We start from the raw sequence: 22180 nt of genomic DNA on the forward strand, positions 1-22180 counted from the left end.
CCTTCCATTAATGGCACAGAAGTAATTTTATACATAAAACCCAATGAGTATATTTACTTACCTTACCAAAAAATGGATCAAGCTGTCAGTGATGGTGATATAAATCTGTAGTAATTTTACAGAGCTATGCCCTATTTTGAGATGTGTTATTGAGACGTCAAAATTTTTCTTATGGTAAAAAATATACATAAAAATTACTGGCATTTTCTGTTAAATAGAAGAGTGAATGAACTGAGAAACAGCTTGAGAGAAAAGTAAATGCTCAGCAGGCAGTTAAAGCATATAGGTATTTGTTCATTTTCATGTACACTAAAAAATACCCAGGCCCAAGAAACACATGCAAAATTCAGAAACTAAGGAACTGTCAGACAAGGTCCAGTAGTTTCAGTAAGAAAGAAATTGAAAAATTATATAGGAAGAACAACATTATAATTACCCATTCAGAGTCTGCAAACAGGGACAATATTAGCCAAGCAATATATTGCAAAGGAGTTAGCAGGAGAACAGATAATTTGTTGATGCTCAGCGCTTTGCTTTGGTGGTACTGCATTAGCAGTTTTCACTCTGACCTATTTTCAGAACTGACCTATTCATTTTTTAAAAACAGCACAATTACCTCAAGAAAAGCTTCCCCCCCCCCCTCTAATTTCTAATTTTTAAGTGTGAAATGAAACATCCCTTTTGCATGTTTGCATTGGGAATAGGATGGTAAGAGACAACACCTGTGATCTAGACCCTGGAACAATTCAGCAGTTTACCATAAGCTCATGGGGGCTGGCATACAGTTCTTGAAGGACAGGCTTTGTGCCAATAGGCTTAATTATTACCATATATTTCCATCTGAGAAATTGCAACCAGTAATATATATGCCATAGGGACCTCTTTCATACATCTTAGCTGGATTAGAAACATTTTGACTTTTCATTAGGCTTACAGTCATTTTTGCTTGTTACATTCTTTAGAAGAGTCGACCCAATAACCTTCTCCTTTCCAGGCATTACCTTGAAATCGTGACTAAGAAAACTACATGGGGAAGAAACACTTCTTCCTCTCTGGATATTTTGTACAGTCAAATTCTCACTTACGACTTCTGGAGCACTTGCAGGCAAGTTGTTAGTTCTCACCACAGAAGTCTTGCAGCACTGGAGGTATCTTTCATTCTGTAGAGTGGAGCAAAATGATGAAAACAACTCTGACAGTTGCCACTAGACTGGGTCTGTTGTCTCAAGGGAGCAGGGATGGATGGGCATGCAAGATGGCTTTGGGCAAGGAGATGAAGCCTCAGCTATCAGATAGTAAGCTGTCTGCAACTGAGAGGGGACAAAGCCCATTTTCTCAAGACACAGCAGGATGTGATTTCAGGAAGAGGACAAAACTGTGATTTCCAATCTGATCTCCTGTCCCAAGATACACTGAGTTTTATGGAGTAATGGTAAAAAAGAGTAAATACAGATGACCTAAAGCCAACATGGGGTTGTTACCATATTGTTGTGTGTCTGCTTAAAAAAGCCTGGTTCGTTGGCTTTTGTCAGGAAAGATTTACATTCAGACACCACCAGCAGCATGTGGTTCCATAGCTACTGGAGAAAGCAGGGCTCGTCCTGAGGGTATTTCAATCAAGCAGCCTAAACAGATAGTTCATTGCCATCTGGATGAAGAGCTTCTCTCCAGCAGCAAGGCTGAAAGACGGCTGCCTTCTCACATCCCCTCTGAGCTGGGCTAGGGTCCCCAGAAGTGCACGGCAGGCACACCTCCCCATGGGACATGGGGGAATAAGCAGGTGGCAGTGGTGGGTTTTAGCAGGGACAAGACATCCTCTTTGGTGGCTCATTTTCTTTTGCTCCCTTAGTCTTGTATGTGGGGTTGCGGAACTGAAGATGAGTGAGGGCACTGCACCAGAAATGTGTGAGGTGTCAGCATGCCAGCAGCAGGAACAGAAGGCCAGAGGGAGCTAGGTCATCAGGGGAGCTTAAATGAACCACTTAAGGAAAGGAGATGTTAACGCTACAGCTTTCTCCATCTTCCTGTATAAACCGGAGCAAAACAAATACTAATAATAACAGTAAACCCTCCATACTGAGAGCATTTCCTGGTTTAGTCTTCCCAAGCAGAAATGCCCTCAAAGCCTCTTGGTTGAGATTTATATAATCTCAGATTCTTACGTAAATTTGCACTTGGTGACCTGGCAACAATCAAAACGCTAACTGGGAAAAGATCCTGCTTCGCTTTGTTTAAACGTTCAACTTGTGCTGTGAAATTGCATTTGTAAGAGAGGAATAAACTCTGAAGCCCTTCAGCAGAAATGGATTTCACATATTTAGTGGGTGCCCCAAGGCAATTTCTTTTCTTAATGGGATCTGAGCACAGCTTTAATTTTTCACATTTTATAAGGCTTTTCCTTGAAATTACTTTTTATGTGGTTCCTCTGTTAATGGATCCTCCACACTGAGGCATGAGTAAGAGGAAAAAAATCTTTAGAGAAGGAAAAAGAAGAATCATACTGTGAAAAAGTCACATAATAAATTGGAGATTACAAGCAATAAACCTGTCTTCCATATTTTTCTTTGATAAATGCTGGTCCCATCTCCTTTAGATTTTGAAGACATTAAAATATCGAGCCCAATCTTTGTTTTTTAAAAGAATATTTTACTTGCTGGATAGAATCACAGAACTGCTTGGTCACAATATTTAATTTTCTTGGGAACTATGGCAGTTCTGATGTGTTATAATGTTATGTTCCTAGGCAAGAATAGTGACCTCACCTGGAAAAAAAGCAATGTGTGCACACCTTTTCCTTAAAATAAGATACAAACAGATGAACCAGTCTTTCAGAGAGCTTTAAAGTGCCCAGTTTCTAACAGCAGAGTAATTAGGGTGGATAGCAAAGGTAGAGCAGGATAATTTTTGTTTTCTAGGAGGTTGTGTATAGTAGTTGAATCTAATATAACTCCTGGAAAATGTTCCTAGTTATTACTGAAGTTGTCAGTCTCTTCTGGTTTTGCCACTGGCATTTTACAACACTGCTGCCATTTGGTCTCAGAAGGTTTGTTTCTTTTAATGCAGCTGAGAGATGATTTTACAAATAATAAGAATATAGATAGCTCTGTTACAGCAATGAGGGACTTTTCTGAGATGCCTAATATGACAAAGATACCTTTTATTTTTCTTAGATCCTAATTTTCCCTTAAAAAATAAAAATGTGCAGAAGAATCCCATTATTGATCTGGAATCCAAAAGAGTTAGTTTCCAGTCACTGTAATTGACAAAGGCATTTACAGCTCATTAACTGCAAGATTATGTGGCACAATTCATTAAAATTCTGTTTCACTGAATGCATTTGTAAACACCTTCTGAGAAGTTTATCACTCTTTGCATAATGCTGAGCTTTCTTTCAGGAGATACATTTCTTTGCTGTTATTTACTGATATAAGAGTCTGGAGTAAGTTATGGTAAAAAAGTGCTATCTTCTCACAGCAAAGTGAAAAAAAAGGAATTGTGTTGACTCTGAAGCACAACAGATATTAATTAAACATTGCTATACTATTTCCTTTAGACCACTGTATTTATTAAACCTCTCATTCCATTGGTTTGGTTCACATTTTTTGCAAGAAGGATTTGAATTCTAGTACAAGTCTGAAACAAAATTTACAGGACAAGCCATATTTATTTTTTCTTTCTCTGCAGCAGAGGAAGAGATCACTGCATTCCAGCCAGCAAAACCACAAATAATCTTTCCTCCCCTCTTGCCAAATAGATTTCAATTCTCTTTCATCTAGAAGCATTTATCCAGGAGAATATCAGAGTAAATAAGCATTGTGCTCATGGTACGAGGTACAGACTTACAAACAAATGGCTGAATTTTCTATTTCAACGTCATGAGAATCTTCCTTTTTCCTAAGATAAAATGTGTCTTTTTCTCTGTACTCTATGCAAGGACCATCCTTGCATTTGTAGATTCATTGTCTTTGAGGAGATTAAACATATCTATTTCTGTGTGTGTGTGTGTGCACACATTAATGGATTTGTGCATGTTTAAGTATATGGGCTACATTAATAAATAAATATGATTGCATGTGTAAATCTTTTACACGTTAAAACTAACAACTAACCCTGGATCTTTTTAAAAGAAGTTGTGGGAGCTCAGATATGCTCAACTTAGTAACCAAATTTTCAAATGTCACTGAGCTGGTAGAATTAGCAGGACTGTCAGAATATGTGAGCACAGCTTCCTAGAAAACATGCCTGAGAAGAATGGCAAATCAAAGCACATGAGTGACAAAACTGAAGACAAGGTCGTCTCCTGGTCCCTTTTTTATCTTGGTTGCATGTTCTTCTCTGTTACTCCAGAGAAAGTTTAGATTGGATATTAGGAAAAATTTCTTCACTGAAGGGATGATCAAGTGTTGGAACAGGCTGCCCAAGGGCATGGTGGAATCACCATCCCTGGAAGTGTTTAAAATACATGTTGTTGTTATGCTTAGGGATATGGTTTAGTGGTTGACTTGGAAGTGCTGGGTTAAAGGTTTGACTTGATCTTACAGGTCTTTGCCAATGTAAATGATTCTATGTTTTTTTGATGTGCCCCACAGGTTGTTGCAAATGCTGTAATTCACTGAAGGGGTTTACTGCAAGCAGATTAAAAAAAAACTTTCTTTCTTTCAACTCCTTCTCCTGTAAGGAAAGGGTGAATGATTCAGGAAAACAAGCATCAGCTGAAGAATGCAAAAGCAATTAAACTGTAGGAATGATGTGGACTCTGCCCTCGGGCTTTCTGCTCTCATAGAGTCTATACAGACAGCCTGACTTTGGAAAGAAACACACCTGTGACTTTTTTTCCTGCCCACTTGCAGAAAGCAAGTGATCAGGCAGGAGGAAGAGGGACAAAAGACTTTACTCTGTCTTCTCTGCTACTGGCTGAAATCACGGGAAAATAAGGGGAACACAGACATGCCAAAACTTGAAGGTGATACAGGCTGGTGTTAAAAACTAGACCAAGAAAATGATTTAGATACTTATCCCCTTTGACATTAATTTTCATTATCTGGATTGGAAGTTACTCTGTGCTGCAGTAAAGGGAGAGCTGAAGGAGAACAGGCATTAAAGTTTCTACATTGATCTTGTCTGATAACTATGTGAAGACAGGATCCAGTCCAGTCTGGGAATATTATTTGTCTGTCATTCAGTGCAACAACAGACTTGCAGAGTCAAACTGAAAGGAACCGTAACCACAATCATGTCAGTACAGTTACCTGAGATTTTCCTCAATAAATGGTACTTTTGTTCCACACAGAAAAAGCATGACATTTGAAGTAGCCTGCAAACTAACCTGTTGGCCTGCAAGCTAACCTGTTTAAGAGATAAAAATCCAAGGTTCAAGCCCCATGTCTAGATCATGCAGAGAAGGAATTTGAACTGAGATCCTCTGCAACCCAATATAGTATCCTACTTATCATGCTATTTTGGTTGGGCTTACTGTATGGAGAACATTGCAAAGCTTTTATAAGGTACTGTGGCAGAAGAAATACTGTAAAAACAAAAAAATCACGTACCAAGAAAATCTTTTCCAAATGAATAGAAAGGCCTTACTTTCAAATACTTGAATGAAGAATCAGAATCTAGTTGATAAAGCAAAACAAGAGTATGAACTCTGAGCTTTGTCTTCCAGGAGCAAGGAGACAGAGTTTTAGAATTTTCTGTAGAAAACATTTTGGGATATGACTTTTTTTCCCAATGTTTTAAGATAAAGCATCTGAAGAAGATTCTAATATTAAATTGTCTGCTTTCTACTGGCATTTTTTTTGCTCAGAAATCGTCCGCTATTGAAACAGCTCAGGCATGATGCATTATGGAAGAAGACTTAAGAGACAGTAAAAGCTTCACACTACAGCATACTAATATGACATTTCTAAATCAAATTCTTTTATTTTAAGTGTATATATTTCAAGCTCAAAGGAATACTTTGGTTTTGTTTTGATGAGAGTGAAAATCACAGGAAAAAACCAGTTTGTGGACAGCCTTACACATATGCATTCCTAAGACTTCCTTACCACCTTAGCACTGATAAAACTGAGTCATCATTCTGAGAACAAAAACACTGCTAGTGAAATGCTTATCTTCTCAGATTCCTTGTTTACTGGGGAGCTGAAGAGATGGTTGATAGAGCTGATTGAAATCTAGCTAGTTGGCCATTCACATTCACCCGAGATTTCATGGCTTCCACTTCAGTTGTCCGTCTGTCAATGCTTGTTTGAACCTTAAAAATTGTCAAGCTTTGCACAAACACAGCTCAGAGGCAGGACCCTTGATGCCTGTAATTTTCATCTTGACAAAGAAAATGTGGTTTGTGTTGTATTTATTTCCTGAAATCTTAGCAGACAACACTCATTCCTTCACAAGGGGTTATAGAACAATTGGCCAATTGTTTGAAAGATGTGTCTTTTGAGGGTAGAGAGCTTTTATTTCTGGGGTTCGTCTCCTCATACTTTTTTGTCACTTCTGTGCCTAAATTGTAGGGACTGATTCTTCTCTCTAACAACACCTTATTCACATATATCTCTATTACTGTAGATGAGGTGCTGCTACCAGCATCACCATGAGCTAAATGAACCCAGAAGCTTTTCCCACTTCATTGATAAAAGCAAGTTTAAACTGTACTGCATTTCCTGGGTTGCATTTTCTTGCTTTCAACAGCAAGCTTTGCTTTTGTAACTTGTCTTCATTTAATATTCAGTCAGGCTGGGAATACATTTAGTTTGATTACAGTACACTGGAAACCTTCAAGAAGATCACTGGCCAGCTGAAGGAGTGTGGTGCATTCTGAACATCTCTGCCACTGTCTTAAGTTTTCCAAAGTCAGCTTCCTGCACAGCAGGATCCAAGGCTATGGTGTCATCTCCCACCATCTCCATATGTCTGTTTACAGTTTTTAGCTCTAGGGATTTGCAAAATAGATAAGAACAAACTTTTCATTCAGCCATAAAGACACTTCTGCTATTCTTGACTGAACAATTTTCTTCTGGGCAAATACTGCATTCACAAAGCTGGCAAGAACTGTGCCTCCTCTTTTCTCATTCACAGTGCTAAGGGAGAAAGATACTCACTTTGCCAGTTTGTATGAAGGCCAGGCAGGCATTTCCTAGTGTAATACTTGGGTGGGAGAATTATCCTGGATGAGCACCTAGTCTCATCTAGTCAAAATTCTTCTGCTTTATCTAGAATAATTAAAGGTTTACATAGTAGAGATTTTCTAGTGAAGTCTTCCTTCCAGCCTGCAGAGCAAGCCAGCTATTAGCCTGTAGTGTCTCTTTCCCTTAGTGGATATTAAATCATCAGAAATTCCACTTGATGTAAGATACTTAAATAACTCTCAGATCAAAAAAGGGAGAAAATGAATCAATATACCAATGCTGAACACTCTCCTGCAAGGCAGCAAGTTTAATTTTAAATCCTGCCCTACTGGGAAACCTATGGCAGAATCAGGAGCTGAGCCTGGCCTTCTGAGGCCACAAACTAGTAGCCACATCAAAGTTCAGTCAACTTTATCTTGCAGTCACCTTGTAGATAGACTCATATTAGTGTGGGTTTCTGTCAGCAACTAAGAGTCTTTGTGAAGACATTTAGCCCTGTAAGAAAAATTCATTAAATTTTTCTGACCCTTGTGGAATAACTTGTCTGCCCTGTAACTTACGATTAGTAAGAGAAGTCACAAGAGGTACAGAAAATAAATTAGTGGAGAACATGGCATTTGGGCAGGAAAAGTGTTTTCTTATCATACTGATTATACTCTGTTTTATTTACAGTATGGACAGCAGGCATTTAGCTGCACAAGAGAGATCTTTATAAATCAAGTGGTTTTATAGTCAAGCTGACATTATCATGAGCAAGAATGGATTGTCTTGGTTAGTTTAAGATTCTTGCTTCAAAGTCAACCATGCACTTAACACTTATCAACAAAAGTAACGAGCAGACACTGGTGGCCTCTGAGGGACCAGGTAGTACTGGTGGCAGTTCTTTCAGGGAAGAATTCCCATAAAGCAATAGCTAATGCCTTCCTCACTGAAATAAGAGTAGGATCTGAAACCTTGAAAACTGAAATAGTTTCAGCTTTAACGTTTAAAACCTTAAAATCCTTCATATTGATGTCTGGGCCCATACAGACAAGACTGCTTGGATGAAATACACTTCTCTGAATGAGAAATGTCAGGGTCGATCAAAACTGAAGAATAGAAACTGGGCTTAGTCTGGTGCAAAACCAGAAGGGGGAATAAGTCCATATTTTCATGAACAGACACATTTCCTTTCAATTCCTTCGTTAGCTGAGGGGAAAAAAAAAAAAAAAAAGAGAAGAAGGATGAGTGTGTTCCCCAGGTACAATATGAAGTAACTGCACTTACACTGTTTAATAAGCGGAGGCAACACACAGTGCCTAGTAGTGCATACATCTGCTCTGCTTTCCAATGCCAAGACAATGTCCTTTATTTAAATACCGAGTACAAATTTCCAGACAAGTATTATTGACATAGATATGGTATTGCATGCTCTTGATCTCAGCCAGTATCTTGATATAACACATGGACTAATACTATTCCTACCACTATATTAATGTTTTACTGGGAAGATGGGACACTGTTGCCATGCAGCTATAGTAAATGGCTGTCCCTAGAAAGAGGTGTAATGTCTATGGTTTTGTGATCAGATCTCATCTCTGATTTGCCTTATATGCAAAGGTCTGTCTTTATCAATATGATGACCACAATAAAGCAACACAGTATTTTTGAAGGAAAAAAGAAATTATTTTTTTCTTAATTTTCTCCAAGACTGCAAATGTGGTGAGCAAAAGGTCTATGGACCTAATCTTTGGCTTTAGCTTGTAGCTGAGCAGATAATGTGGGTATTCTGCAAGGGGTTTGACATGAAAACAAACATTCTTGTGAATCTTGAAATCAGGGTGTAAGAATTTATTGCCCTACCCTACTCCATGTAGGAGGTTGCTACTATTGCAACAGATCCAGCAGAAGGAAATTTACAGCTGTGCTTCAGCTGTTCCGTTTGCAGTCTAGTGTCTTAACACAAACTCACACATTCATCAGCAGGTTAAACCGAGATACCAGGCTGAAAACTGGAGGAGCTGAATGCAAACACATGCTCTCTTCTGGAAAATCCACTTTCTTCCTACTCTCAGACCTGCCAAAACATTTAATCAGTCCTTGCCAATTACCACAATTTCTTAATGGCTTCCTGCTATTGAGGAAGTGGAGTCGAATGCAGTACTTGATAACTGCACCACAATTTTGCAAAGAGGCATTATTTTTCTTTCGAAGACTTGACAAAACTCCCTTCTCCCCTGATATCTCAGAGTTAGATTCCATCTGATCAAGGTGGGGCTCACCTAGTAAGTGATTAAATAAAAGGAAAATCTTAGGCAATAGGTTTGGATTCCCCTCTCCACTGCCCTGACTTTTTTAGACATAGTTCCAAGAAAACCAAACCCCTCTGTGGAGAGGTCCTAGCCATCACACTTCCGCCCCTTGGTCTGTGCCACCCCCCCTGCGCGCCACCCACGCGGCCTGACGGGCAGTCTCTGGGCTGCCTTGGGCAGGGCCAGGTTCTCAATGTCACGGGGAGAAAGGTATCCCCAGAAGGCTGTGAACTGAATCTGAAGAACACTACTGACCTGGAAAGGACCCAGGCTGATTTTCAGGATTGATTGCCAAGCCCGGTTTCCAAGTTCCTGCATGATATATAGTCCTCTTAGGAATACTCTTGTGGAATAGTAGAGAGGAAAAGGAGAGAACTGCAACAAAAGCAAGTGTTGTATTCTCTTTCACAGTGTTCTCATCTGATACAGGCTTCACAGCTCCTTTAAAGCTGCTGTAGGATAATCTGATGGAAGGTACCAGGCTTTTCTCATCTATCCCTAGAGCACTCAGATCCCACTATAAATTTGGAATATTGCAAATCTTTAGCAAACTCTCTCTGAAGTACACAATGAAATGTATAATGAAAATGAAATGGACAGTAGCCAGCACGTACAAAAGCAATCTGTCACTGTAAGTCATTTCTACACAATCTGAAAATGTTGCACACAGAAGGTGTACTATCAGTCAAAAGCAGAGGAGCTTGAATGTAAAGTAGCCCTAAGCTTCTTTGTACCATGGGTCTTTAATTAGACCTAACAAATGAATATGAATCTGGAGGAGGAGAGTTGGCAGGAGACTGCTGCTGACAATGCTCATCACAATGAACAGTGGTGTTTTGACTCCATAGTGCAGATAAAAGCAAATATGTGTCCTTTGTTTCTATAAGAGGATGCAACATGCATTACACAGACCCACACACACAAAAATAATCAATGTCTGGGACTTCCAAGGCTCAGTTTCTAGTGGGCACAAGGTACAAATGAAAAAATTCATTGGGGACAATGATCCAACACTTAACCCCAAGTCTGTTTTCTTTAGAATTCGAAAATGCTGTTTCAAAAAACAATGATACAGAAGAGCCCATACACAAAAACGAGGAGATAGATGAAAACATAGGAGACTTGGAAGGATTAATATTGATTTCATTCCACTTTATCATTCATACTGACATTTTTTCCTAAAGACCTCATTCCTTGAAGGAAGGATGACTTGAACTCAGTAACAGACTTTTTCTACATCAGGAAGAAGAATAGATAGTGTTTCAAAACATGTGAGATTATGTTTTTTTGCTCAAGGGACAAGGCAGATAACAGTGTGAGCTCTTGGTGCAACAGTCCCCAGGGAACCGGGACTGCTGGCTAGCTGGAACAGGGATGTGACTCAGAGTAGGGAAACAGCATTGCTACTGTGTATGGCATCAATAACATCTTCAGTTTCTGCTCTCTCAGCATGTAAGACTCACTGCAAGGAACCACGTCACAGAGGGAATGTGGGTTATGCTGGGGGGGAGATCCTGTTAAACCACAACTTTTCTCACTTCTGGGGGAGAAGGAAGTTTTGAGAGCAGCTGGCTACAATTTAGCAGCAAGAGGTAGGAACTACAAACTGAGGCTTGATGACTTTGCTAGAAACTTGTGAGTTTCTTGGACCATAAGTATGACAACAGTACAATTTGCATTTTGAACTCTGTTACTGGAATTCTTTAGATTAAAAAAGCTTGTATTCTTTGGTAGAACTTCAAATCCACTTGGGGAGTTTTGTTTTAAAATATGGTCCTATGTCAGCCAGAACGTATAGGCTTAATACAAAATAATCATGGCATGAATTTCTCCAACTTTCACTGTGAACTGTGAATTCTAATGACTGTGACATTGGCCTTGAAAATGTATTGGTCAAACTATTGACTCTGATGTCTTCTATAGCTGATCTGCTTTGTTCCAAGTGAGCGAGAGTGAGGTGTTTTAGCAGCAAGAATCTTTATCACCAGAATTTTAAATATTCAAATGAGTTCTTAACTGAAAGATCTTTGAAATAAAATATTTTCCTAATAGTTTTGAAGATTATGTTTCAAAGGTGTAGGAAAAATGTTTCTTAAAAATTAAATTCTCACTTCCTAAAAGATGAATACAAATTAAGGTTAAAACCTAATTAACCTGCTTTTTTTTTTTCCTTTTTTTTTTTTTCCCCTTGTGTGTGTGTTTTAAGGGAATATGATTCCTTCTCTTCTGACTTCACAAATGTATTTGGAAGGTGCTGTGGAAATAAATGAAATTCATGGCTTGTTGTGGGTAGAAATTTTATTTACCTTCCAAGAAATAGATCTGCTCAGTTCATCTCACTTCAGCCTGGCTGACTGAAGTTACAGCTCTTACTCAGAATGCTTACTTCAAGACTTTTGGATCCCAATTTATGCACAGACGAAAGCAGAAATCTGACTTCAATAATTCTTAGAACAAACCAGGGCCCTGGGAAGCATGAAGAGTATGTGAAGATGAAAAAAACCCCCACAGTAAAACTGAGTATTGCTTTTGTGCGTCTTCAAAGTGATTCAGTCCCAGATAGAGGAAGACTTGAGTTGTTACTCTTTTCTTTTTACTTACATGAACTCAGTCCTCCTGCTGACCGTCTCACAGAGCTTCTTGCCTGCTGTGAGATGTTAAAAGAAGAGGTGGGGGGAGACCACGCATATTAAAAATACAGAAATTATAGACTGCTGTGGGAGTTGGTTTGTAGCTCCAAGTGCAAGAGCCATGGAGTTAGCGAAAGTCAGCAGTGCTGAGGAAGGAGCCAGCCAGCTCTCTGTGAAGGCCTGTGATTGACAGCTTCTTCATGAGAGGGATGTGATGGAAAGACAAAGAGGAGGCAGTACCATAGATCTGGAGAGCCCTGAAGGTCAGCGTGGGCAGCTGTCTCCTGAATTACCTAACTGGAGATAAGAACACTCAGGAAAAATCTATCGAGGAAATATTCATTGAGGGAGAATGCAAGGATGGAGATTTTAGTGATTTTTCCTCCCTATGTATATAAGATGGACAGAAAAAGCTGTTAGGGAAGTGCTGACAAAGATGTAGGCCTCAAGGAAGAACTACACTTAAATTTTTTTTATATGATCCTGGAGGAAAAAATCCTAGCTCTAAATGTACTGTGATCTAAGATACACTTGGTTGTGCAACTCTTTTGTTCTCTGGATTAATACAGCCTATTTGCTGCCTCTGGATACTGCACCATAGGCTGTGGTACTGTGGGTCCATGTTGAAGACACTTAGAATCATAGAGTCGTTGAGGTTCGAAAAGACCTTTAAGATCATTGAGTCTAACCATTAACCCAGCACTGCCAAGTCCACTACTAAGCCATATCCCTGAGTGCCACAGCTACATGCCTTTTAAATACCTCCAGGGATGGTGACTCAACCGCCTCCCTGGGCAGCCTGTTCCAGTGCTTGACAACCCTTTCAGTGAAGGATTTTCTCCTAATATCCAGTCTAAACCTCCCCCGGCACAACTTGAAGCCATTTCCTCTTGTTCTGTCACTTATTACTTGGGAGTAGAGATCTATCCCCCCCTTGTTACATGTCTGTCTCCACCGAGCTTCTGAGATCCTAGAGGTGCATTTAGCTCTTCAAGTGTCCTTTGTGTGCCTTCACATGCAGCTGTCCTTTTGACAGTCACAGGGCTTGCTGAAAACATCTGGTAGGAAAAAAAAGCTGCTCTTCTGTGCTCATCTTTGACAGAAATGAAGAAAACTATGATTAAAACCCATCTAAAGTGTTTCACCTGTTTCATCGTATTTTAATGAAAAAAAGATCTATAGAAAAGGTTCTTCACAAAACTGAGAAGCTGGATGGTAATTGCTTTAGACAGCTGATAAAGATAGGGTTTGTACAAAGAGAAACACACAGGACAAAATGCCAAAGTAGTGAGAAAGGTCTCACTGCTGTGAGTGGGCTTTTGAGAAGAGATGGGTCAAATCACAAAAATTAGATTCAGATCTCACATAAGACCCAGCCCTCTCCAGCTGCTATTAAAGATCAAGCTCATTTCTGGCTGCAGCATCCTCCTCCTCTGCACCTGAAGGCAGAGATGAGAAGCAAGATTGCACCACAGTTTCACAGCACATTAGACAAGGTGATGTCACCCCTTGAGATGAGAGGAAAGTCAACAGGTCACAGGCAGTGTCAGAGCAGCACTGCCCAGCAGCCACACCAAAGCAGGGAAAACGATGCTGCCCACTCCTCTGTGCAGCAAAAGGCAAGGCAAGTTGGGATCTAAGTTTTACTTGTCAGGTATGTGGCTAAGGGCAGAAAAAGTTCGGTAATTATGAGGGAATTAAGAAATTCCACAGCTATTGTGTTTTTCACAGAAAAAAAAAAGAAAAAAGAAGAAAAAAGGAAATGCCTCTGATTCGCAGTCACTCCCTCCTTTACCCCAGCAGTGGAGCTCAGTGAGAAAATAAGATCTTTCCGTAACCATTTTCTGCCTCAAAATGAGAAGGTATCTCAGAGTGCCTCAAATATTGTTGCTGCCTTGCAACAGCAAGCAGCATTCAGTGTACTCATTTATAACTGATGGGAGGAAGCAAAGAGATAAGAACAGGCTCTAATATTTTATTACCGCTTCTAATCTGATTAATCCAATTTAGTTTGAGGAATGTAAAGAAAGAAAATAGTAATTCTTTGTACTCCAGTCTCACTTTTCATTACAAGTGCCTAATGAATGTTAATGAATTAATTTTTCAGACACCTTTCTGAAGCAAAGTATTTTTGCACCTGACCTGCCCTCACCGAGAAAAGGAGGGGTAAAATGACTAAATTCTACAGGTCTTTTACATTAATCATTTATATATATATATCTATTATTCATTTTGCAGGCAGGTAAAAAGATTCAGCAATTAAGTCTTCGTCAGAAATCATGGAAATTGAAATAAGAGAAAGTAAAAGAGATTACTGGCTTCTAGTCCTTTAAACACAAGAAGAAACCTTATCTAACTGTGCATTACAGTTTTTTCAGTCCAGTTTCAGAAAGTAAAAGTAGAGGATTTTTGTTTTTCTTTTACATTTGAAAATTTCTAATTAGTACTGTGTTATACATTACGGGATACAAAAATTAATGTGAGAAATATTAGTACTTTAAAAATCAGCCTACACTGGAAAATTGCTAGATTTAGTGTAGCAAATCTGTGGCATAAAATGTTAATTTGTTCTCATGCTTTTTGGGGACTGCTAATATATACATAAAATATGTATATACGCTCACAGTGTTGGAATGTGGGGTGACATATGACTGACTGAATCTCTGTCCTCTTATATTTTGCTCATCCCTTGGCTAAGATAGGAATGCAGAAAATATCATACACCTCTGGATTGAATTAATAATAGAAATAGTACACAGACATCCCAGTTAAAGATTTTTAAACTAATAAAAGTAATAACTTCAAAACCCCACAGTCAACATATTCCATTAATTAACAGAATATGCCAAGAGTTCTTATATAACTACAAAGCTCTGGAGATACAATGTAATTTCATGCTGGCTCTTCTTGCACTGCTTATTGCTTTAAAGTAACTGTATCACTGAAAGTATTTAAGAGAGCAATTGCTCTTGGGGATGTAAAAATCCTTAGATGTTTGCATCTAAATAAACCGGCAGTCCCATTAAAATCAAGATAAAGGCACATTATCAAACAAGTGGTAATTAGAGTAGTGATTCTTTCTGCATGAACAAAACCCCTGAAAAGTATTAATTAGTGATTAATATCACCTGAGATTAAGCTGAGCTGATATTAAATTTAAGTGCTCAAGTTCATGCTATATAGTATGTATTTTGCCAATTAAATAGCTTAGACTGGTGCAAGAATTTATGGACAGACACTCTAATGATTTTGTACCAGTGAAATGTAGGTTTATATATTTTAAACCACTGTGCTACATTTTATTGTTTCTCTCAATAGAGGATTAGAGTAAAACAGTTTTAGTCTCCCGAAAGATTATTAGGCCTCATTTTGCTCTTGTTTAGACCCAGACACAGGAAAACAGCATGTTCATGAGGGCTCAGCAATGGTCGAGATCTTTGCAGTGTTTCCCTTTTGCACCGACACAGGCTTGTGGTGCTCAGTACTCTGACTGCGGGAGCCGTACACATCTCTCAAACACCTGGAAGCTGTTCCTAAAATCACAGTTGTCTTGTTTGTTTCCTACAACTTGTTAAAATATTTTGTTTCACATTTTCCAGCTTTTCTTGGCAAAGATACTAGTGTAGAAGCACTCTCTTTTTTGGGAAAAAAAAATAATATTTGCATGAGTCACACTATTCTGGGTTCTCCAAACTTATAAAACAATTGCTGAAGGTGGGGGGTGGCATGAGGGAATTATCTAAGCTGGCAGTGACATATCATGCTGACAGCCATGCTTTCGTGGTGCTGGTTGTTCTTGTTAGCAGTAGATGAAATGAACATTTTCCCAGGTTGAATATTCCAGTGTTTTGATCAGGGAAACAAATCCCACAAAGCATCTGCTGATCCCCAGTGCTTCCTACATCCAGCCTGGATGGTCTGGTTGGCCAGCTCCCCTCCCAACTTCTGGGCGTCCTTTGTTTGGCCTTTCTTGGAGCCAGGGGAAGGAGGAACATAAAAACAAACAACAGCCAGGCCAGAAACACCCAACTGATGTGCACGCTGGCACCTCTGTGTGCTGGAGGCAGCTCTGGATTAAGGACTGCAGAGAAACCAGCTATTTGGCTCCATGTCTGGGTTTATTTCATCTACGTTTTTCTTCAAGTCTACCATTACCACAACAACAGCCCCTGGCTGCCTTCACTCTGGGCATTGATCCAGGGACAGTATTTGGTGTTTGAGGCACAGATTGCCTGTAAAACTCAAGGGCAGCAGCAACCTTAAGACCACGGTGATGTTCAGCTGATGAAAGAAGATGGAAATTCACATTGTGCCTGCATGGATTGTTTTCTTATGCTGAAACATTGCACAATTAATCTGAATCTTGGTGCATTTGATTTTTGTCTGACAATCCTTGAGGTTCATTCATCTAAAGGAGCTCTGAGGCAGTTCAGCTGATATCCTAATTTCTCCTACTTAGGCAGCAGTTGCTGTTCATGGGCAGTACTGCAATAACACAACTGAAAAGGCTGTCCTGGCTCTGTGCTAAAATAGAAGTTAGACCAGCTAAATTGTAAAGTGGGCCCTAACAGTGCAGATTTTGTGACTAATAAAATAGTCTTTGCATACAAGCCATTACTGCTGCTGATTCATAGAGAAGACACAAACATGTGAACGTATTTCTGCTGGAAACTGCCACTCACATGCTACAGAAAGGCTGCCTACCATGGCCAACATATCACGGAAAGGCTTTGTCACCTTAGGCAGCGATCTCCTTGATCTGTGTGCTGTGCGCACACACCTCTCCCACCTGCTGGCCCGGTGAGCTCCTAACATGGAAATAAGACCCTTCAAGAGGGCACAGGGCTATGCAGACAGATGGGCAGGAGTATCAGCACACCAGAGAAAGAGAATATATTTCAGGGATTGAGTAACTGGCCCTGAATACTCATCCAGGAATGTCACTACAGCAGGTTGGGTTGGATGCCTGTGCATGAGATCGAAGGGATACCCTATTGCCTCACCACTGCAGCACAGGGCATGGTGAATTAAGCACTTAGCATTTATATGGTGCTTATATGGTCAAAGCACTGTCCTGACATTACATATTGAAATGGTACAGCACTCTTCAGAGAAAAGTACAGCCTTCACTTCACTGATGGGAAAAAGAGATGGGAAAAATTGTCTATTTTGGCCATCAGCAGCAGAATCAGGATTCTGCCAGGATCTCCCAGCTCCCTGCCTGTTGCTTATTTCTTTAAGCTCATCTATGCAAAAGGCAATGTGTGCTAGTCTGTAATTGCCTAGGGGAAATTCTGTTTCTAGGGACTTATTTCTTTGCAAGTTGATTTCCATTGCCTGCAAGAAACATTTATTGACCTCAGTAAAAGACAAAACTTTCCCTGAATTCTCTGACCATACTCCCAGTCCATGCCTTCTGCGATACACAGGTTTGTGTGTGATCACCACATAAGAGAGGCACTGATTTTCATCCGTGCTTAGTTTAAAGAAAAAATTAAGATGCTTCTCTAAGCATTTATCCCTCTTTGCCACTGCAGTGCCAAACAACTCAGTAGAGTTTTATATTATTTAGTTACAGTACCTACAGATAGACACGAAAACATTTTTTAATGGAAACATTTCCTTTTCAGTGGGGAATTCTGGAGCCAAATGTACAGTTTCCCTGTTGGGCCCTCTCACTGAGATGGCTGGCTGCGCTAACAGAACCACATCATGCTGCAAAACTGGGAGCTGCAGCAAGGGAGCCTCTGCTGTCACAAATTTTGTTTGCTGATGCTGCTAGAGCTGTGCTGATGGCACTGTAGCTGAGGACTTGGCATGTGCTAGGGTGGAGCTGCATGGAGCTAGGCTGGGATGGAGAGCACAGGGACTCCCACAACTGCCCCGGGCCCCTCCAGCATCATGTTCAGCAACCATCCTCTCTGCTGGCCCCAGGGACACCTGAAGCCTTCACAGCATGGACATACTTATGTATTACTCCAGCTGCTTGGGAACATCTATAACCCAGCAGTCCTTAAGATGAAAACATTTGAGGACAGCTTCAGTCCCTCTGGTATTTCAGTTCATCAGCACAAGGTGACAGTTGTGGGAGAGAAAGGGCACAAACTTTTTAGAAACTACTCCTTCCACCCACAGACTCCTTTCTGTGGAGTAAATGGGCACAGACTGATCCTTAATGTGGGAAATAATGATCAATATTTAGCTAGGAGAACTGATGAACATTATATTTATTATGTAAGTCCGTAAAGGCACTTCAGTCCCTGTATTCAACTTACCACTTTTAATACAGCAGGAATAAAAAAGCCTCCTCACACTCTGTTCTTTTCTATAACGGGCAAACTATAATGTTCTTTGCTCTCATGCTGCTTCATTTTCAAACACAGCACATGTAAACAAATTTAGCAATAAATTATGCATAAGTGTAATAGCAACAAATATTTCAGGGAGCTAACTGGCAAGTTTATTCTGTGAATATGAATGATAAATAATTGCTTTATTTGCTTAAACTAGCTTGAATGTATATTTAAAACACTTGGCCTTCCATACCTTCTCAAGTCAATGACAAAATCCTCTGCACTACCAGTGGGCCTCGGATTTTATCTGTGAAAAGAATAAATTAACCATAATTTTAAAATTTATTCCTTAAAAATGAATTAATAGTAATTGATCTTGCCTAGTATTTTTCACTGATTCACCTTCCTTGTGTTACACATGTTGATGAGAAATCATTCAGGTTTTTCTGCTAGGCCTTACTGCAGAAGACTGCTGCATCCAGCGTTGGACTTGCATTACATTATGCTGAGAAACTGTAAGTCTCTGAACAATACAAATAATTTATTTGTATATTTACAATTGAAAAATTATGATTAGCCTGGTTTTATCCCAATACTGACTAGAGCAGCCTTTTGTAACAGGAAAAAATGAAATTCTTGTATTAGGGCAGTGATCGTCCCCCTGTGCTCAGCACTGGTGAGGCTGCGCCTTAAATCCCAGGTTCAGTTTTGGGCCCCTGGCTACAACAGAGACATGGAGGTGCTGGAGCGTGTCCAGAGATGGGCAACGGAGCTGGGGAAGGGTCTGGAGCACAAGTCTTGTGAGGAGCATCTGAGGGAACTGGGGCGGTTTAGCCTGGAGAAGAGGAGGCTCAGGGGGGACCTTATTGCTCTCTACAGCTGCCTGAAAGGGGGTTGTAGGCAGGTGGGGGTCGGTCTCTTCTCCCAAGCAACAATCAACAGGACAAGAGGCAACGGCCTCAAGCTGTGCTGGGGAGGTTTAGATTGAAGATTAGGAAAAATGTCTTGCCTGAAAGGGTGGTCAAGCATTGGAACAGGCTACCCAGGGAGATGGTTGAGTCACCAGTATTCAAAAGGCATGTAGATGTGGTGCTTAGGGACATGGCACAGTGGTGGACTTGGCAGAGCTAGGTTAACAGTTGGACTCCATGTTCTTAAAGTTTTTTTTCCAGTCTGAATGATTCTATGATCCTATGAAGATCAGTGGGTGTTGTATCACAGTCGCAAGGCATGATACAAAACTAAGGGGATGGATTAATAGCAAAATAACTCAGATTATCCAGGCCAAAGCAAACTGCAAAGTAACTGACATGTTTTCTATGCAAAGCATTCAGTATCTCTGCGTTTACATACTTGTTTTTTCTGCTTGCTTCTGGGAGTTGATGACTACACCTAACCTAAATCAAATATTTGTTGTATTCTTGCTTTGCAAATGAGACACCACTGATAAAAATTATTAAAGCTTAGTAAAATTAGGTAGCAATTCATTATTGAAGCTATGTATCAAGAGCTATATATTGATAACTGTCTAGAACTGCACTTAATTCAAAAATTGGAAAAAAGACGGAAGTTACTCAAGGTCACAGATAAAGCAACTTTTACACCTTCAGGCTCTCAAATTACCAAGACCCCTCCTGCCTCAAAGAAACCTAACCAGACAGACATTAATGTTAGAAGAGAATATCACTATTGTCTTTTTTTTTTTTTTGCCAGAGGTGCAATACCGCCTGATGAGCTTTAATGTCTGTAATGACTTTGAACCACTGAATGCACTTTAAAAAAACAACTAGATCCTGGTTTGCAGACTCACAGGAGTGGAAACTGTCTTGTATCTGCAGCAGCCCCATGATTACTGGAACCGAAGCTAGCATACTAAAAAAAGCACAAAATTCATAGATCATTTGATTTTTATGATATCAGAAGTCAAAGGCATATTGCACATCTGAAATAGTTTGTAGTGATTTCAGAAAAACAAGAAGAAGAGAGTGGGTGTCTGCACACTGTGGTGCAGGATCTAGTTCTGACAAGTCATTATTGAGATTTACCTAAGGGCACCAGGTTGTAAGCTGACCAAACTAGACAAAATGTAGTTATCTGAATAGAAATGACTTTGAAATTTGGAATAATATCTCAGATCCTTAATATAATATGGAATTTCTACAGATATCCAGGGCTGATTTTTTACATTTTGCATGTATATCATCACCCTAATAATTTATTTCTAGTTCATCAAAAGGGAATTTTGACCTGTAGCTCAGCATACTTTTAAGGCAATATAAATGCTGAATTGGAATCAGACAGACAAGATGGAACATCTATCCACACATACTTCCCTTAAGATTGTAATGGGCATGAGAGGTCACTCATTTACCTGCAGACTACATTGCCATAGGAGATGGCACAGCTGCAGACATACTGGTTTTTTTTTGGTTTTTTTTTTTTTTTTTTTTTAGGTACTTGCTGGGGAAAAATGCTTCACATGAAAGCATACCAATTTGTGTTTCTCTTGTTGCATGCTAGAGGAAAAACTGCTTCACATCACAGTTGTTTTGACAGAAGAGGGAGGAGGAGAGTATTTGAATAAAAACCAGAAATCCCACAAACCAAAACCCTTCCTGTTAGACATGGGGGTCTCAGGTTTGTGTTCCTGAGCTTGATCAGGCAGAACATTTCTCTTCCATATTCAGCTTGGGGGTAGAAGGGAAAAGGCTGCAGCCTCCTACTTATTCTGGGATCAGTTCCCAAATTTTCATTCTTAGTGCTCTTATTGAGCCAAGGAAACATTCCCAACATGGAAATGCTTTTTATATTGGTAAAGTTCCATTAAAATGATACTTTTGAACAGGTGCTGTGCCCTTTCCAGTGAACACCACTGACTAACCAGCAAAATGCCAAGTTTGCTTTTTAAGAGAGGAACACACTGATTAACAGGCAATTTTACTGTTAAAGAAACAGAGATCATTCCCCCACTGCCCCACCAAGAGTTTCATGCTGAATTGCAGTTCTTACCATGCTGAAGTTATAAACTGGGTGCTCCAGTGACAGCATTCTGGTTGTTATCATATCATTTCACTTCTTTCCAGAGGATAAGAGTAAAGCTGAGGCTTTCAGATAACATTTCAATTGGCTGTAACTGAGACAAGGGAGCTGTGGCAATGGTTGGCAAAGGAAGGAGACCATTTGCTTCAGGGATTGCTGGTAGCCAGGATATCCATGTGCCTTATTCTTCAGAGAAATAAGAAGAATTTCCTTTTATTGCAGAACAGTTCCATGCTCACTAACTTCATGATATTCCTTTGGTTTTCATCAACTCCAAGCTACGCAGTGACGAGTAGCTCAGTCTAGGAGCATAACAGGGTGAATATAAAGTTACTTACAGCAGCTTTTAAGGCAAGAGATGTTCCACACTGGCTGTGAGCACTTAAAGTCCCATAAAGGCTCTTTAAAAGAGCCTTAACCATTCATTTTGATTTTTAAATGTAAAGAGAAAAAAGTCTTTCCAATATTACTATAGGAAAAAAAAAAAATCAAGGCAGAGTTAATTCTATGAAGGACCAGGAAATAGTTTCCCTGCATAAGAAGAAAATAGTTTTGAAACCCAAACTGTCTGTCAAAGAGCTCCACCTGTACCTAGGACACTTGTTTATGGGTAAAGCATAACACAGCCTAGCATGTATTTTTATATAGGTACATATATACACACCTACCATGACAAATAATAAAAAAAAAGCATAGAGATGGCAAAATCATTTAGGTTTTAATCTAAATCCCAGAACTGCATGCTTAGCACAGATTCTCCATCCACTCAAAATCCTACTACTTCTTGCTCCTTTTCTCTT

At 39.7% G+C, this 22180-nt stretch overlaps 1 long non-coding RNA gene across 1 annotated transcript; it reads right to left on the reverse strand.

Moving 5' to 3' along the window:
• Positions 1 to 816: 816 nt before the first annotated feature.
• Positions 817 to 21945, reverse strand: LOC119152930. Its single transcript, XR_005105982.1, has 3 exons — positions 21351 to 21945; positions 18595 to 18648; positions 817 to 1160 (listed from the first exon to the last, which is right to left on the reverse strand). It is a non-coding gene; the product is annotated as an uncharacterized LOC119152930 (long non-coding RNA).
• Between the last annotated feature and the right edge of the window lie 235 nt (positions 21946 to 22180).

This window comes from Falco rusticolus, chromosome 8, assembly GCF_015220075.1.
Source record: "Falco rusticolus isolate bFalRus1 chromosome 8, bFalRus1.pri, whole genome shotgun sequence".
In the NCBI taxonomy this organism is placed as follows: domain Eukaryota; kingdom Metazoa; phylum Chordata; class Aves; order Falconiformes; family Falconidae; genus Falco; species Falco rusticolus.